This window comes from Apodemus sylvaticus, chromosome 4, assembly GCF_947179515.1.
Source record: "Apodemus sylvaticus chromosome 4, mApoSyl1.1, whole genome shotgun sequence".
Taxonomy (NCBI): Eukaryota; Metazoa; Chordata; class Mammalia; order Rodentia; family Muridae; genus Apodemus; species Apodemus sylvaticus.
In genome coordinates this window covers 160,238,701-160,258,185 of record NC_067475.1, presented here as the reverse complement: position 1 = coordinate 160,258,185, position 19,485 = coordinate 160,238,701, and positions in this window count along the sequence as shown.

The following is a 19,485-nucleotide window of genomic DNA, read 5'->3' as shown; positions in this document are numbered from 1 at the left end:
TGAGGTGTGTTTCCTGTAAGCAGCAAAATGTAGGGTCCTGTTTACGTATCCATTCAGTTAGTCTGTGTCTTTTTATTGGGGCATTAAGTCCATTGATATTAAGAGATATTAAGGAATAGTGATTGTTACTTCCTATCATTTTTGACGTTATTTTTTAAATTTTAATGCTTAACTTCTTTTGGGTTTGATGAAAGGTTACTATCTTGCTTTTTCCAGGGTGAAGTTTCCCTCCTTGTATTGGTGTTGTCCTCCTATTATCCTTTTTAGGGCCGGGTTTGTGGATAGATATTGGGTAAACTTGGTTTTGTCATGAAATATCTTAGTTTCTCCATCTATGGTGATTGAGAGTTTTGCTGGATATAGTAGTTTTGGTTGGCATTTGTGTTCTCTTAGTGTCTGCATGAGATCTGCCCAGGACCTTCTAGCCTTCATAGTCTCAGGTGAAAAGTCTGCTGTGATTCTGATAGGTCTTCCTTTATATGTTACTTGGCCTTTTTCTCTTACTGCCTTTAGTATTCTTTCTTTGTTTAGAACATTTGGTGTTTTGATTATTATGTGACGGGAAGTATTTCTGTTCTGGTCCAGTCTGTTTGGAGTTCTGTAGGCTTCTTGTATATTCATGGGCATCTCTCTCTTTAGGTTAGGGAAGTTTTCTTCCATAATTTTATTGAAGATATTTGCTGGCCCTTTAAGTTGAAATCTTCACTCTCATCTATGCCTTTAATCCTTAGGTTTGGTCTTCTCATTGTGTCCTGGATTTCCTGGATATTTTGGGTTACAAGCTTTTTGCATTTTGCATTTTCTTTAACTGTTGAGTCCATGGTTTCTATGGAATCTTCAGCATCTGAGATTCTTTCTTCTATTTCTTGTATTCTGTTGTTGATATTTGCATCTCTGTCCCCTGATTTCTTCCCAAGGCTTTCTATCTCCAAAGTTGTCTTCTTTTGAGTTTTCTTAGTTGTTTCTACTTCTGATTTTAGATCCTGGATGGTTTTGCTTAGCTCTTTCACTTGCTTGTTTGTGCTTTCCTGTAATTCTTTAAGAGATTTTTGTGTTTTCTCTTTCATGACCTCAGCCTGTTGACCAAAGTTCTCCTGTATTTCTTTAAGAGATTTTTGTGTTTCATCTTTCATGACCTCAGCCTGTTGACCAAAGTTCTCCTGTATTTCTTTAAGTGTTTTTTGCATTTCCTCCTTGTTGGCTTTTGTATTCTCCTGGATTTCTTTCTATGATTTTTGTGTTTCCCTTGCAAGGGCTTCTAACTTTTGATCCATTTTCTCCTGAATTTCTTTAAGTATGTCCTTCATGTGTTCCTGTACCAGCATCATGACCAGTGATTTTAAATCCAAATCTTGTTTTACTGGTGTGATGGGGTATCCAGGACATGCTGGTAGAGGAGAATTGGGTTCAGATGTTGCCATATTGCCTTGATTTCTGTTAGTGACGTTCCTGCGTTTGCCTTTTGCCATCTAGCTCTCACTGGTATTACTTGGTCTTGTCAGTGCTGGACTCACCAGGGCAAGCTGCCCCTTCCCCGTTGGCCTCTGGTGCACAGCTTACACCCTGCACTGCCTGTAGACCGGGTGCTGCTGTCCAGGCTGTTCAGATCCCGAAGCAGGCACCTGAAGGCTCCCGCTGGGGCCCGCAGGATTTACGGGAGCACACCGACTTCTCCCAGCTGGCCGCCCGGAAGCCCCAGCTAGTCTCTTGAGGGACCTGGAGATTTGGTGCAGCCGCCCAGGCTGATCTGAAGTGGAGAGAGTTGAGCTGAGGGCTTCCGCCTGAGGCCTTGCCCCAGATTGTGTCTGTGGAGCAGATGGAGCCCGTGTGCACCCCCAGGGAGCGCCGAAGGTGTATGCTGCTGTGACCTCCCCTGTGTTCCGCTCACTCCACTGGGCAGCCGATTCCCCAACCGGGCTGGCACACACAAGGTTAGCCTGGTCGCCCAGGCCCTGAGTCCAGGCAAAAGCCTGGGAGGCCAAGGTCTGAGCAAAGTTCCCCTAGGGCGATGACTGTTAATTGGGTCCGCCAGGTGACCCAGATGGCCGGCGTGTGTGTCCGCGCTCCCCGAAAGCACCGGGAGAGTCTGTTGTGCTAACAACCTCCTGGGCGGGTTGACACACAGATGGCCCACCAAGCTGCCCAGTTCTTGGGGTCAGTCCTGTGCCTTTTGGGGCCTAGACCCCCGTTTTGTTAGCCTCAGGCTACGCTTGTTAGCCGTCTCTGCCCTCCTGAGCACTCTGGGTCCTGTAGGCAAAATGGCGGCGCGTGCGCCGGCCAGGGCAAAAAAACCTCCTGGCCTGGTTGGCACCCCATGGCCACCCGAACAGCCCAGGGCCTGGGTGCAGGCCAACGCCCGTCGGGCTCAGACCCCTGCGGTGTTGGCCTCGGATTATGTTTGTGTACCTCAGTCTGTTCGATCTCTGGAGTCCGAAATCAAGATGGAGGTGAGTCTCTCCTGACTGGCGGGATGCCGAGTTCTGAAGTCATATTTTTATTTTCTTTATTCTTTGTTTACATTCCAAATGTTTTCCCCTTTCCCAGATCCCCCCTCTCTCTATGTCCCATAAACCTTCTTCTCTCCATCCATTCTCCAATCACCTCCCTCCTTTTTTTCTCTGTCCTTATATTCCCCTCCAATGTTAGATCAATCCTTTTCAGGATCAGGACCCTCTCCATACTTCTTCATGGGAGTCATTTGTTATGTGATTTGTGCCTTGGGTATTCAGGGCTTCTGGGCTAATTAATATCAACTTATCAGAAATTGCATTCCACGTGTATTCTTTTGTGACTGGGTTACCTCACTTAGGATGATATTTTCCAGATCAAACCATTTGCCTATTTTGTGAATTCATTGTTTCTAATTGCTGAGTAGTATTCCATTGTGTAAATATACCAAAATTTCTGTATCCATTCCTTCTTTGAGGGGCATCTGAGTTCTTTCCAGCTTCTGGCTATTATAAATAAGGCTGCTATGAACATAATGGAGCATGTGTCTTTATTGCATGCCAGGGAATCTCTAAGGTAGTTTTTGTCTTTGACATTTAGGTGTGTTTCCTGTATGCAGCAAAATGTAGGGTCCTGTTTTCTTATCCAGTCTGTTAGTCTATGTCTTTTTATTGGGGAATTGAGTCCATTTATGTTAAGAGATTTTAAGGAATAATGATTATTACTTCCTGTCATTTTGATGTTATTTTTATATTTGAGTGGTTATCTTCTTTTGGGTTTGATGAAGGGAGGTTACTATCTTACTTTTTCCAGGGTGTAGTTTCCCTCCTTGTATTGGAGTTTTCCTCCTATTATTCTTTGCAGAGCTGGGTTTGTGTAAAGATATTGTGTAAATTTGGTTTTGTCATGGAATGTCTTGGTTTCTCCATCTATTGTGATTGAGAGTTTTGCTGGGTATAGTAGTCTTGGCTGACATTTGTGTTCTCTTAGAGTCTGCATGAGATCTGCCCAGGATCTTCTAGCTTTCATGGTCTCTGGTGAGAAGTCTGCTGTAATTCTGATAGGTCTTCCTTTATATGTTACTTGCCCTTTTTCTCTTACTGCCTTTAATATTCTTTCTTTGTTTAGTGCATTTGGGGTTTTAATTATTATGTGGCGAGAGGTATTTCTGCTCAGGTCCAGTCTGTTTGGAGTTCTGTAGGCTTCTTGTATATACATAGGCATCTCTCTAACTTGGGAAAGTTTTCTTCCATAATTTTGCTGAAGATATTTGCTGGCCCTTTCAGTTGTAAATCTTCACTCTTATCTATACCTATAATCCTTAGGTTTGGTCTTCTCATTGTATCCTGGATTTCCTGGATGTTCTGGGATACAAGCTTTTTTGCATTTTTGCATTTTCTTTGACTGTTGTGCCAATGGTTTCTATGGTATCTTCTGCATCTGAGATTCTTTCTTCCATCTCTTGTATTCTGTTGTTTATATTTGCATCTATGGCCCCTGATTTCTTCTCAAGGTTTTCTATCTCCAAAGTTGTCTCCCTTTGGGATTTCTTAGTTGTTTCTACTTCTGTTTTTAGATCCAGGATGGTTTTGCTCAGTTCCATCATTTTTTCCATCATCATTTGTTTGTGTTTTCCTGTAATTCTTTAAGAGATTTTTGTGTTTCCTCTTTCATGACTTCTGCCTCTTGACTCAAGTTCTCCTGCATTTCTTTAAGTTTATTTTTTGTGTTTCTTCTTTATTGGCTTCTATCTCTTGAGCCTTATTCTCCTGCATTTCTTTAAGTGATTTTTGTGTTTCCATTATACGGGTCTCTAGCTTATTCATGTTCCCCTGTATTTCTTTAAGAGATTCATTCATGTCCTTTTTGTGTTCTAGCAGCATCATGACCAGTGATTTTAAATCCAAATCTTGTTTCTCTGGTGTGTTGGCATAACCAGGACGTGCTGATGTTGGAGAGTTTGGTTGGATGCTGCCATATTGCCTAGATTTCTGTTAGTAGTGTTCTTGCATTTGCCCTTTGCCATCTTGTTCTCTGGAGTTAGTTGGTCTTGTCTCTGGCTGGTGTTTGAGCCTCCTGAGGGGCTCTGTGGCTATTTTTGCAACACTGGATGGCTGGGTTTCCCCTGTAGCAGATTGCTGATGTGCTGTACTCCTCTTGGTTGCCCTTGCAGCCCTAGTGTGCTTTGCCCCAGATTGTGCCTGTGAACCAGATGGTGCCCATTTGCTCCTTCAGGGAGAGCTGAAAGGTGCATGCTGCAGGGACCTTTTCCGAGTGCTGATCACTCTTCTGGGCAGCCAATCTCCCAACCGGGTTGGTGCACACAAGGCTAGAATAGCTGCTCAGGCCTTGAGTCTAGGCAAAAGCTTGGGAGGCCTAGGTCCGAGCAAAGTTCCCCTCGAGCTATGACTGTTAATTGGGTCTGTCAGGTGGCCAGGGTGGTGTGCGTGCGCGTGCTCCCTGAAAGTGCCCAGAGAGTCTGCTGGGCTAACAATCTCCTGGCCAGGTTGACAGACAGATGGCCCACCGAGCACCCCAGTTCTTGGGGTCAGTCCAGGGCCTGTTGGGGTCTAGACCCCTGCTATGTTAGCCTCGGGCTATGCCTGTTAGCCAGCTTTGCTTGCTAGAGCTCTCTGGCATCCTGTAGTGGAGGTGTGCTGGGCCCAGGCAAAAAACCTCCTGGCTGGGTTGGCACCCCGATGGCCCCCCGAACAGCCTAGGGCCTGGGTGCGGCCAACACCCGTCGGGCTTAGACCCCCGCGATATTGGCCTGGGGTTATATTTGCATACCTCAGTCTGTCTGATCTCTCTAGCACCCAAGATCCAAGATGGTGGTGAGTCTCTCGTGACTGGCAGGAGGCAGAGTTCTGAAGTGGCTTCTGGGTGGTGAAAGGCGCCGTAAATCCGCCGCTGCTTGCAGCCGGGCTGGCCAGCGATGGCCAGTGGTCGTGGATGCAGGGCCTAAATGGACCCTGTGTCACCTTGGTTCCACTGCTGATGGTCCTTCAGCTGGATCAGCCACTGCTGCCGCTGCTGCCGCTGCTGCCGCTGCTGCCGCCACTGGTTATGTGGTTCTTTAGATGGGATATCTGATCCTGACTTTACTTTGGTACCTGGTATCTATCTAGAATATCATCCATTTCATCTGGGTTTTCCAGTTTTGTTGAGACTTTTGTAGTAGGATCTGATTTTTTTTTCATTTCCTCAGTTTCTATTGTTATGTTTCCCTTTTCATTCCTGATTCTGTTAATTTGGATACTATCTGTGTGCCCTCTAGTTAGTCTGGCTAAGGGTTTATCTATCTTGTTGATTTTCTCAAAGAATGAACTCCTAGTTTTGTTGATTCTTCATATAGTTCTATTTGTTTCTACTTGGTTGATTTCAGCCCTGAGTTTGATTATTTCCTGCTGTCTACTCCTCTTGGGTGCATTTGCTTCTTTTTGTTTTAGAGCTTTCAGGTGTGCTGTCAAGCTGCTAGTGTATGTTCTCTTCAATTTCTTTTGGAGCCACTCAAGTGCTTTGAGTTTTCCTCTTAGCACTGCTTTCAGTGTGTCCCACAATTTTTATATGTTGTGCCTTCATTTTCGTTGTAGTCTAAAATGTTTTAATCTCTCTTTTTATTCCCTTCTTCAAGTTATCATTGAGTACATAGTTGTTCAGCTTCTACATGCATATGGACTTTCTGTCTTTTTTTTTTTTTTTTTTTTTTTTTTGCTATTGAAGATGAGCCTTATTCCAGGGTGGTCTGATAGAATACACAGGGTTAATTCAATGTTTTTTGTATCTGTTGCAGTTGTTTTTTGTATGTGTCCAAGTATATGGTCAATTTTTGTGAAGATTCCATGAGGTGCTGAGAGGAACCAGTGAGCCATGCTCCCGGACACTCAGGCTTATACTCCTGACTCCTCAACTCCATAATCCTGTGGCCATCAGTCACATGGCCCAGGCCCCTAGCATTCTGGTCAGGTAACCCAGCCCACTATAAATGGGAGATTCTTGGGCCCTCCCAGCGCTCTTGCTTCTCTCTCTTGCCCTTACACTCTTTGTCCCCTGTTCCCCCTCTCTCCCCATCCCCCCCCCTTTCCACATGGTCATAGCCAGCTCTCATCCTTCTATCTTTTCTTTCTCTCTTTACTTCTGTATCTCTTTTTCTCTTCCTACTTCTCTATAATAAAGCTTTGAAACTATGGACTATCTCTTCTTATCAAAACCTGCTGTGTAGGAGCCATGAAATAGGCCTCAGTGTCTCCAGCTGCTGGAAATGACCAGTACTCTTCCCAGCCAGGCCTCCTCTACAGGTACACTGGGCCATGTGAGAACAGCCCCCCTTCTGAGCAAGGACCTCCCTCCCTACTAGCCAGGCAGGCTCCCCTCTGCAGGCACATGGGCACCAGCCATCCCTATATGGGTACGCAGTCCCCGCACATTTTCCCTACACCAGTCAACATACTAACAGTAAAATGTTTTCTTTACCAGCTTCTCAGGTGGACCCCTGAGTTTGGGATGTCCAGAACTCCTCTGTTACTAAACATCATTCTCCTGTTGTCATCCAGTTACTGGACTCTACCAGGTACATCACCCAAGTTCAATACCTGCTCTTTCTCTAGAGCCTCAGGGGACTTAAGCCTATCATTTCTGACTTCTTAAGGTAAAAAACTCCTTCGCCCCACCTCTTCCCCCTTTAATACCCCTATACTAGCAGTTAAGAAACCTAATAGTAACTATTGCCTGGTTTAAGATCTCAGACACATTAATTCTGCAGTGGTTTCCCCCCCATCCTGTTGTGGCTAACCCTTATACACATCTTTCCACTATCCCTTTGGGGACTTCTCATTTCTCAGTCCTACATCTCAAGGATGCATTTTTCTTTATCCCTCTCAATGCCCAGTCACAAAACATATTTGCCTTTACCTGGACAGATCCTGATACCCACTTTTCTACCCAACTTACCTGGACAGTCGTACCTCAGGGATTCCCAGACAGCCCACACCTATTTGGCCAGGCCCTGACTTCTGACTTACTCTCTTTATCTCTCCCTAAATCTAAGATTGTGCTTTACATAGGTGACGTCCTTTGCTGTAGCCATTCTCTAGATATTAGCCAAGTTGACACCTCTGTTCTTCTCCATTTCCGTCCCAGTCGAGGCTACCTTCTTAAGTCCAACTGTCCACTACTCAGGCCTCCTATTTGGGAATTACTTCAACCCACAAGAATATTACCTTAGATAAAAAGAATCTGATTCAGTCTCTAACTGTTCCTTCTACAAAGAAAGAGATTTTATCATTCCTAGGAATGGCTAATTTTTTGTGTTTCTGGGTTCCTTCCTTTTCCTTCCTTTTTCACCCCTTATATGAAGTGGCATTAGGCCCCACCCACAAACCTCTTCTCAAATCTGTTTCCAAGCCCTTTCAAAGGCTCCAAGAGGCTCTCCTTAAAGCCCCAGCCTTTCGTCTCCCTGATTTGACTTGTCCATTTTCCCTCTGTGTAACTGAACAAGAGGAATTTGCCCTTGGAATTTGGTCTTAGGTCACTAACTGGGACCCTCTTTTGCTCCTGTAACACACTTGTCAAAAGAACTAGATTTAACCACCCAGGGATGGGCACCTTGTATTCATACCTTAGCAGCTGCTGAACTCCTTATTCAAGAATCAGAAAAACTAACCTTGGGGTCACCTATAACTTTCTTCCTTTTTCATAACTTGTCACAGCTCCTAACTTACAAAGGCTTACAGACTGTCCCTCCCTTCAGGGTTCTTTCTCTTCAGGTAGCACTAATAGAAGACTCCACACTCACCTTCCAATCAAACCTGCCTCTTAATATTGCCAATCTTCTTCCTTAGCCAAATGCTAATCACTCCCTATCTCACTCCTGCACTGAAACTTTAGAGGAACTATTACCTCATCCTTCACACATATAGGAGGCCACATTGCCTCAAGCTATCTATACCTGGATACAGATGGAAGCTCCTTTTTGTATGAAAGGGCCAGAAAAGCTTGCTATGCGATAGTATCAAATACTGAGGTGGTGGAGGCACAGTCCCTTTCTGCTCACACCACTAATCAACAGGCTGAACTAATGCCTTACCATGCCTTTCAACTGGCACAGGGACAATCCCTCAACATCTACACAAATTCCAAATATGCTTTCCATATCCTCCTGTCCCATGCCACTATCTGGAAGGAAAGGGGGTTACTTACCACAAAAGGAGGATCGGAAACTAATGCAAACCACATTATGGCTATGCTAAAGGCTTCCCATCACTACAGATCCCACCAGATGGATGACCCTATTGTCTCCTAAGGAAACAACTGAGCCAATGAGACAGCTAGATTTTCAGCCCTTAGGGGCCTAGATTCACCTCACCCCACTCAGGACATCCTTATACTGCAACCCATGTCCCCAACTTCACCCTCTGACAATTGTCAAACTCTGTCCTGAATTTACCAAGTGTTGTCTTATTTAATTAAGGCCCACCTACAGCTTACCCGGAGGACTTAAGTTTCTTAAAATCTATCACTGATTCTTTCAAAATCTGTCAGTTATCAGACTCCAACTCAAGTATCATAGCACACACTTTCCTACCCATAAGGCTAGAGGTTTCTTTCCTGGAACTGACTGACAACTTGACTTTACCCATATGCCCACTCTCAAACGTGCCAAATACTTCCTGGTCTTGGTCGACACCTTCTTGGTATGGGCAGAGGCATTTCCCACAGCTAAGAAAGGGCTCAGTTTCTGATCTGTCTGAGAGATCATCCCCAATGATCCAGTAGATGATCAGCCTCTCTCCAGTCAGACAATGGTCCTGAATTTACTTCCCAAATTTCTCAAATTCTATCTAAGGCCCTAGACTTCCCCTGGCATTTTCATATTCCCAACTACCCTCAGTCTTCAGGTAAGATAGAAAGAACCAACTGCTCTTTAAAAACCTCTCTTGTTAAGTTGTCACAGGAACTTCATCTTGATTGGGTAAAGCTCCTACCTCTGGCTCTTTTCAGGCTATGAGCTCTCCCCAAGAGACCTCTCCTCATCTCACCCTTTGAACTCATGTATGAACATCTGGTCCTTACTCCTGATCTTTCACCTAAATGCTCTCCCCTCCCAGACCATCGACTCACCCCATTACATCCATTTTCTCTTATTGAACTTTGTTAACCACCATCTACCATGGCCACACACTGTCAACATTGAGACCAAATCCTTCTATCCGCTCCAGACCATTGGCCCTCACCCCTCTCTCCCAAATGGCAGGACCCTTTTAAGGTAATTCTCGTGTGACCCCTACAGCTGCTAAACTCAAGGGACTCTCTCATTGGGTCCACCTGTCTCACCTCAAACCTTTCATCCTTCCATCTAAAAATGACTCTTCATATCCTAACAGGACCATGCGCTGTTAAGCTCCAGAGGACATCGAGACCACCCACCTTGTCCCCAATCCTAAAATAAGAGACTCCACTATGGTAGCTGAGTTCAAGCTCATTGGATCAGACATGGGTTTCTTGCCCTCCACCTGCTGTTTGTTTCCATCAAGGTATGACCTTACATCTGGAGATTTGAGATTCAAGAAACCTCTACAGATAACAGTCTTTCCAAATAAGGTCAGGAAACTGCTCCATAGCCACATGCCAGGAACTGATCCAAATTGCTGCCATTCCTGTATTTGTTATCCCATCTAAATATTATCTCTATACTTCCTTTCTCTTTGATCAGACAAAAGATTATTGTAAAAAATGGCCAAACAATTATGGCGGGCTGCCCATATTGGTCTTGTCAGATACATATGCTAGGATCATAGATCAGTGAATCCTTCTATCAATACTGCAAGATACTTTTTCTACATACAAGATCCATGGGATCCTAGGTGGGAATTGTTGGTAAGCTCTAGCATAAAAATCAACCTGTGTCCCCATTAAGTACTATCCATATTCAGAGAAAATATGTCTCAATTGCTCAACCAGAGTAGCGGAAGTAAACATTCTTCTGTTGTCCTTACCTTTTTGATATCAACTCACATAAATGGCATTAATTTGTCATTTTGCCATTTGCTTCAGACTTTGACTTCAGAGTACCAAATCCTTAATTTCACCAGGCCTGGCTGCTTTAAAGATTGCTGATTATGCGGACCCCCAGGAATTAACTCACAATTGTCAATTCCAGCCTCTCCAGTGATACTGCTGAGTAATCTTACCTCACCTTTTGTCAGCTGCCCTGATTCTGATGTTACCATGACTCCATACCTCTCTTTGGCATGGCAAACTATTTTACGATCTCCGGGACATGTTCTGTAGGAACACTAAGCTCCCTAGACTTCAATAGAACCACAACCCTTGATATATCATCTCTGCCACAATGCCCTGCAGTCCAGAACACGTCAATTTTTTGTGGCACTCAGGTATATCATTGCCTACCTGCCAGCTGGTCAGGAGTTTGCATGTTGGTACTCTTTTTCCCTGACTTGAGAGTATCCAGGGAAACGAGCCCCTGTCAATCCCAGTTATAGATATGATAGCTGACCAACATAAGAGGGCAGTTGTGCCACCATTGGCAGTGCAAGAATAGCCATAGGTTTTGGTTCTGGAGTTGCAGGGATAATGACTTCCATGACCCAATATAGTGAGTTCACTTTCAAATTAGAAAGCAGTTTTCAAAAATAGCTAAACCCATGCTTACCATACAGAAACATTAATTCTATGGCAGCTGTGGTGCTTCAAAACCAATGGGGGCTAGATGTCCTGACATCTAAAGAAGGTGGTCTTTCTCTGATCTTCCAAGAAGAATGCTGTTTCTATGTCAATCAATCCAGGATAGTGAGAAATAAAATCCAGGAGCTACAATCAGACATACAGAATTTCAGGGAATGTGAGACCTCCAGTTTGAGATTTTTTGAAAACCCTATATGGAAGCGGATACTCCTTTTAGTAACACCTCTCCTAGTCATCTTCCTGGTGTTATTATTTGCCCCCTGCCTCATTAATCTTGTTTTCACATCCCTTCAATGACAAATACAAAAAATTTCTAACCAAACTATTAATCAGTTCCTGTTACAGGATTACCAGCTGCTGTCCACAGGGGAACCTGATACAAATGTTTACCAAGTGCACCCTGATAGTGAAAGTCAGCAACACCCCAAAATTGATGATTCTTGTAGACAGCAGGAAGCAGTTTAAGAAACATGACACCCCATTTCCTTTTTCACCATTAGCTTCTCCCTCCCCTGTTTTCCTTCTCTTTATGATAAGAAAAAGGCAGATATATTAGTATCAAGAACTGGTGTGGCAGATCGGCTCCAAACCCAATGACATCACACATAGTCGACAGAGACCTGCACGTCTGCAGCCATGGCAAACTCCATACACTCCCAGAATCCACTTGACTTACCTTCTACCTTGACTTGCAAGCAGCTATGTCACTATCCAAATAAAGACCCCTCTGACCTCTCCCTCTCTCTTTCCCTCATCTTCTTCACTGCCACCTCTGCCCTTCTCCCCCACAATAAACCTCTGCCATGTGGAACTGCTTTGGCCTGGTGTGGTCTGTCCATAAGTGAGCTTCAATTCTAACACAACAACCAGGACTAGTTCTTGCCCATGGAATGTGTCGCAAGTTGGGCAGTTATTGGTTGACTGTTCTCTCACTTTCTGCTTCACCTTTGTCCCTGCACTTGTAGGTGACACAAATTTTGGGTTGAAAGTTTTGTGGGTGGGTTGGTATTCTTATCTCTCTACTGGGAGTTCTGCTTGACTATAGGAGGTGGCCACTTCAGGCTCTATAGCCCCCACTGGTAGGAATCTTGGCTAGAATTCCCCTCACAGACTTCTGGGACTGTCCCAGGTCTCTGGTATGTCCTAGAAATGCACACACACATCGCAACTAGCTGCTGATTTCCATTCCCTCTCCTTGCCCTCCCTTCCTCCCTGGCTTTCCCTATGCCTGATCTGCTGCCTATCCCACCATCTCCTCTACCTGACTATTTTATTTATCCTTCTGAGTGAAATTCCAGTTTCTGGTTATTACAAATAAGGCTGCCATGAACACAGTAGAACAAGCGTCCTTACGGTAAGATAGAATATCTTTTAGGCATATGCCCAATAACTGAGTCAGGAGGTCGAACTCTTTTCAATTTTTAAGAAATTGCCAGCTCCACTTCCAGATTATTTTTACAAGTTTGCACTCCCACCTGTAATGGAGGAGTGTTTTGCTTGCTCCACATCTTTGCCAGATGTGCTGTTGCTTGAGATTTTGATCTTAGCCATTCTGACAGGTCTAAGGTGGAATCTCAGAGCCATTTTATACCATATATTTTTTACATGTATATATCAATATGCACACTTTCTGTAGGTGTCATTATGTATAGCTGCAATGGTATGCACTCACTAATAAGTGGTTATTAACCTAGAAAACTGGAATACCCAAAACATAATCCACACATCAAATGAGATACAAGAAGAAAGCAGGAGTGGTCCCTGGTTCTGGAAAGACTCAGTGAAACAGTATTTGGCAAAACCAGAACGGGGAACTGGGAAGGGGTGGGAGGGAGGACAGGGGAAGAGAAGGGGGCTTACGGGACTTTCAGGGAGTGGGGGGGGGGCTAGAAAAGGGGAAATCATTTGAAATGTAAATAAATTATATCGAATAAAAAAAAAACTTAAAAAAAATGCTTCAAAATTGTTATTAAAACTAGATGTCAACCAGAGTGAATAGAAAGATTTACTTTTGCAAATTTTACCCTGTGGCTTGTGTTTGTTTATTTTAGTTTATTGCTTTTTTCAGGCATTCCTGTAAGGAAAAATAAACTATGAGCACTGATTCTGGAAGACAGAAACCCTGTTAATAAATCTTTAATCTTAAGAGAAGTAAAATACTGTAACTTTCAAAAACAAGAGATGTTATTCCCTCAAAGACACATAGCAAAGAAAATCTTGCAGAGTGAGTTTGGCTTGTCACAGAGAAAGTAATTGACTAAATGGTAACTGGTGTCCTGATGTAACCATGGCTGGGTAATATTTGGCAAAATTGTTATTGGATAAGGTTAGCGATTTTCAGTGCTAAGACAAATGAGATGCCCCTGTACTCTCTGCTTGCACATATGTGTACCTCTTTACCATATCCACTTATTCTACCTAGCCAGAACTTTGGGCACAGCATCAGACAGAGGTGACAGGAGGAGGCATCTATGCTTTATTCTGATCTTGGGGAAAACATGAGTCTTTCACCATCAAGCATGTGTGAGTTTTTCATAGGTCCACTGGATGACATTAAATTCTCTTCCATGTTTTTATTTGGGCATGGGATATGGAGTATGGGATGCTGAAGGTGCTTTTTTGCCTCTACTTAGAGTTACGTTTTAAAAAATCCTATTGAGAACAATCTGAATGATTTTCCTATGACAATTGCCAAGAAGTGACTAGATCATTCCTTATTTTGAGAAAAGGTCTCACAATGTAGGCTTAGCTGGCCTAGAATTTGCTATGTGAACCAGGATGGCTTTGAACTTACAACAATCCACTTGCCTCTGCTTCCTGAGAGCCAGGATTAAAGTCATTTGCCACCATCCCTGTTGGTTCCCTCATATTTATATGGTATTGAAATTGATAGTATTACTTTTACTCAGGAAAGATAATGGCCTCCAGTAACTTTTTTTGTGGTGATATTGAAATAAAACAGCCTTCATAGAGTAACCCAGAAGCATCTCTCTTATAAGTTTTTCATGGAGTTTGAACAGGATTGGGATTTTGAATCTTTGACACACTTCACCATAAATCTCTGCAAGTCGCAGCCTTTTTTTTTTTTTTTTTTTGTGGGTAATGCTTAGATTACAAAGTAGATCTCTTGCTATAGTTGGCTATTCCTAATATAAACTTAGTGGCTGACAAAGAGCTTTCGTTTTACAGAGTTGAAAAGGAGTCCAAGATGAGCTCACACTGGGTGGAGCTCAAAGGCTTGCCCGTGCTGCTTCCAGAAGGCTGACAAGGACAGCTGCCTTATCATTACAGCTTCTAGGAGGCCAGCAATGACCTATTCAGCTGCCTTATTAACAATATTTACTTTTAGTGAGAGTGATTTGAATGACTACAAATGCCAAATGACTTTCACCTGAGAAACTTCATCTAGCCCATCTAGTCCTTTCTGTAAAGAAGGCTTGATACTAACAAATATATATATATATATATGTGTGTGTGTGTGTGTGTGTGTGTGTGTGTATGTGTGTGTGTGTATGTGTGTGTATGTGTGTAATATATATTTAGTATAATTTTACATATGGTCTTGAACTGTAAGATTCCTGGGTGTAAAATTCTCTATTAACCATGTTTTTCTTTTGTCCCAACAGTCTTTCAGTTCATGTACACTCGTCAGCTCAGTTTCGTTCTCCTCTTAGCATCTTATCTCTCCTTTATTTTTACTATAACAGTATCCATTCAATTTATTGCTTTAGAATTCTGCAAGTGTTTTTGCAAGGAGCAAACAGAAAGAAAAATACCAGATATGATGAGAACAGTACAAAAGCAAAGCGAAAGGTAAGTAAAATGGATTCCTCCTCCATCTTCAAAATCCCTTCTAAAAAGCGTTCTTAACTTTCAGGATTAATTATCTTGACACATCAAACTTCAGAAGTGAAAAGAACAGAATAAAATGTTGGTGAGAGGTTTTCTATGCCACCAGACAAGCTCATGTGACAAATGCTTTTTCTTTTTTTAATTTTTAAAATTTTTTTTATAATTTCTTTTCTATATTCTTTGTTTACATTCCAAGTGCTTTCCCCTTTCCTAGTTCCTTCAATTGGAGGTCAACATGCAGAAGAATGCGAATAGATCCATTCTTATCTTCTTGTATTAAGTTCAACTCCAAGTTGATCAAGGACTTCCACATAAAACCCGACACACTGAAACTAATAGAAAAGAAACTGGGGAAGACCCTTGAGGACATTGGTACAGGGGGAAAGTTCCTGAACAGAACACTAATAGCTGACTCTCTAAGATCAAGAATTGACAAATGGGACCTCATAAAACTACAAAGTTTCTGTAAGGCAAAGGACACTGTCAAAAGGACAAAACATCAACCAACAGATTGGGAAAGGATCTTAACCAACCCTAAATCTGACAAAGGGCTAATATCCAATATATACAAAGAACTCAAGAAGTTAGACCCCAGAGAACCAAATAACCCTATTAAAAATGGGGTACAAATCTAAAGAATTGTCATCTGAAGAACTTCAGATGGCTGAGAAGCACCTTAAGAAATGTTCAACATTATTAATCATTAGGGAAATACAAATTAAAACAACCCTGAGATTTCACCTCACACCAGTCAGAATGGCTAAGGTTAGAAACTCAGGAGACAGCAGGTGTTGGCGAGGATGTGGGGAAAGAGGAACACTCCTCCACTGCTGGTGAGATTGCAAGATGGTGCAATCACTTTGGAAATCAGTCTGTTGGTTCCTCAGAAAACTGGACATGACACTTCCGGAGGACCCTGCTATATGACTCCTGGGCATATACCCAGAGGATTCCCCAGCAGGCAATAAGGACACATGCTCCACTATGTTCATAACAACTTTATTTATAATAGCCAGAAGCTGGAAAGAAGCCAGATGCCCCTCAATAGAGAAATGGATACAGATAATGTGGTATGTTTACACAATGGAATACTACTCCGCAATTAAAAACAATGAATACATGAAATTCTTAGGCAAATGGTTGGAACTGGAAAATATCATCCTAACTGAGGTCACCCAATCACAAAAGAATACACAAGGAATGAAATCACTGATAAGTGGATATTAATTAGCCCAGAAGCTCTGAATTCTCAAGACATAATTAGCATATCAAATGATACCCAAGAAGAGGGAAAGAGAGGGCCCTGGTTCTGAAAAGAGTTTATCCAGCATTGTAGGGGAGAACCAGGACAGGGAAATGGGAGGTGGTGATTGGGAAATGGGTGGAGGGAAGAGGACTTATGAGCATCTTATCTCTTAATTCCTATTCTCTCTCTGGTGATACTTACCTCTGTGTTTTCAAATTTTCTTTAAGTGTATTTCTTTCATTCTTATGTACCTATGTGATTTAAACATTATTGGTTCCTAATCCACCCAGTGAGCCCCACAAAGGCAGTTCCTAGCACTTGAACTTTGTCCCAAGAAGAGGGTCATATTTTCCTGTTTCCTTAGTTGTCTTCTGGAATTTTCTCAATTTTCTGGCATCTTAGAGTATATTGTATAGTAATACTGTGTGTTGACTCTCTTGAGAAGCTGTTTTGGTTTTGGCACATGAGTTTATTTTGTGATTTGGTTTAACAACCTCTGCACAATCTCTCCCCAACCCCTACTACCATGGGTCTGTGATGTTCATGATAAGTTTTCTTCTTTTTGTCATTTATTTTTTTATCAATTTTATCTCTAAATCTAAGAGAAGCCCCTGATTTGAAATAATTACATATTTATTAAAGTTCTCCTTTAAAACTAGAATCACCTCAATTGTTATTCTTTAGTAGGTAACTTGAAATGAGTGTTAAGATATTCCTTCTTTAGACTTATGATAGTGGCTTGGATATTTCATTTTCACAATTTCTTAAGACATTTGTCCTCACAAACCTTTATGACAATTCTTCTGTATATTGAATTTTAGATTCTTATATACTGTCTCTAGATAATAGTTAAATATTTTATACATAGTATTTGTTCATTTGTGTTTAATCACAGCAAGTGACAACAAAACAAACAAATAAGACTACCAGACTAGAGATTTTTGGGGCCCTAAACTCTAGATATAGAATAACAGGCAATTTATAACTGCTGAGAGAGGAAGAAGTAGTATTCCCCATAGGTGAGGACAGAAACACAAATATAGGCAACACTGAATGGATTCAGCAGAGTGCATTGATATATGCAATGTTTACATGTCTATATAGCAACAATGGTCAAAGAAGAGGAGACTGTGAATTTGGGAGATAGCAGGGATGTGTGTTGGAAAGGAGGCAGTGTAGAAGTCATAGGAATCTCAGGATCCAAGTTAGATCTTATATGCCATGTAGCCTCTGGTAAGTCATTTAAATCTCAGTAACATTATGTTGAGGTATGAGAGTTCCTGTCTAGTCTAATTTATAGGATTAAATACAACTTATATAAAAGATATTGAAGTTTTAAATACTACTCAAATATAATGTATCAGTTTCTTGTAGGAAATGGTCACCAGATCATAAAATTCTCTAAGAAAAGCTACAAACTTAATATGATCAGTGTAAAAGCCCAGGAAGAATTCTCATGTTTCTAAGTGGATAAATTCTTGGCTTCAGGGTGATAATAGAAGAAAAGTCAACATTCATTGGAGAACACTTCTAATAAATAATTGCAAACATGAAGAGATATCCAGAGGCAAAGCACTTCAGGCCAAAGGTGTCACTGTGCTGCTCTGGGGACAGACTCTGCCTGCAGTGGAGCAGGATTTTGGCAGAGGATAAGGAGATGGCACTGCTCTGTGCATAGACTCCAGGCAGAGATGTGACATTTCGGTTCATTACTCATCCATTTGATAGGTTTGATTACTACTGAGGCTTGAGAGTCTCTGAGGGAGAGAAGAAGAGGTAGAAAGGCCCAAGACCTTTGATATATTAGAGTACAATAAATAGCAGCAGAAAGGAAACCTTTGATGGATGTTGGAGAGTCCTGGTTAACGCATTCCCTGACAAGGTCTGCTGCCTGAAGAATTTCACACTAGCATTTTCAGAGCTGCAGAGAGCTGCTTATTTCCTGGAAAATGGATATTTTTCAAATCATTTTTCCTTAAGAAAGTAATTAAGAAGGAAAATATGTTCACAATACAGTAGTGATTCTTGAACAGTGGTTTAGAATTTGATGAATGTCTTCATTTATTTGTCATAGTAACAGGTGCATTCTGTAATATTCACTTTTGAGCTGACAGACTTTGAATAATCTGACAAGGGTCAAACAGTGACTAGATGGTGACTGGGACTCAGAGACACCTGGACTCCCATTTTAGATATCATGGTCTTCACAGCATCTTCAGATTTCCAAACACCAATCCTCATTCTCTCACTAGGTTGCTCATTGTTTTCTTCAGAAGATCTTATCACTGTTCATTGGATAAATATGGTGTCAAATTAAGCCTTGTAAATTTCATATCTTTTCTTTTCTATCTGAATCATGCATTTTATATCTTTTCTACAATGCTGCTTGCATTTACATCCAAACTTAGTCATTTATAATCCTAATATGAACCTAAACAATAAATATATCAAATGTATATGCTAAGTGGAAGAATGCTGTCCAACAAACACGGGACCTTTGGTGTGATCCCCAGCACTACAATACATATGTAAATGGTTGGCTAAAGCCTTGTCTGGAAACTGCTGACATTTAAAGCATTTTTAATTACCACATGAGTCTCACTAATTGTGAGGGGAAGAACCTGCCTGCTGCACGCGCATGTCCTCCGAGGAAAAATGCCTTTCCTTCCTTTGCATCTGAGCACACCATGAATTTTCCTAGGGATATTTCCGCGAACTCTTTTTCTTTGTATGCTTTCACTGGGGCCCTCATCCAATTTGAGCCTGAAAATATTAGAGTGGTTGCTTAGAAACGGTGAAGTTGGAAATGATGAGTTTTTAGAAAGCTGCATTGAAGTGTAGGGGGAGCATATGGCACACTGACATGTTCTGTTCCCCAGCCAAGAAGAGGGGCAGCCTTCTGTGATCTCTCTAATTATTTCATAGCACTTTAAGATACCAAACTGGTTTAGGAAACCTGCAAAACATCAGGGCTAAAGAAAAAATAGAATGTACTTTTTGTTTCCAGTATTTATGTCTAATGAATTAGATGTACATTTTTAAAAATTTATTGAAATAATTTTGGAAATCTAGAAACAGAAGGTAAGCTATAAGATAGAAAACAAAAAAACACATTTCTGGCTGGAATAGAAAATAAAAGGGATACATATCACTGTAGAAGGCAAAAAGAGAGTGAATGAGTGAAAATATTTTGTATAGAAGTCATAGTTCTAAAAATCAATGTTAATTTAGTCACC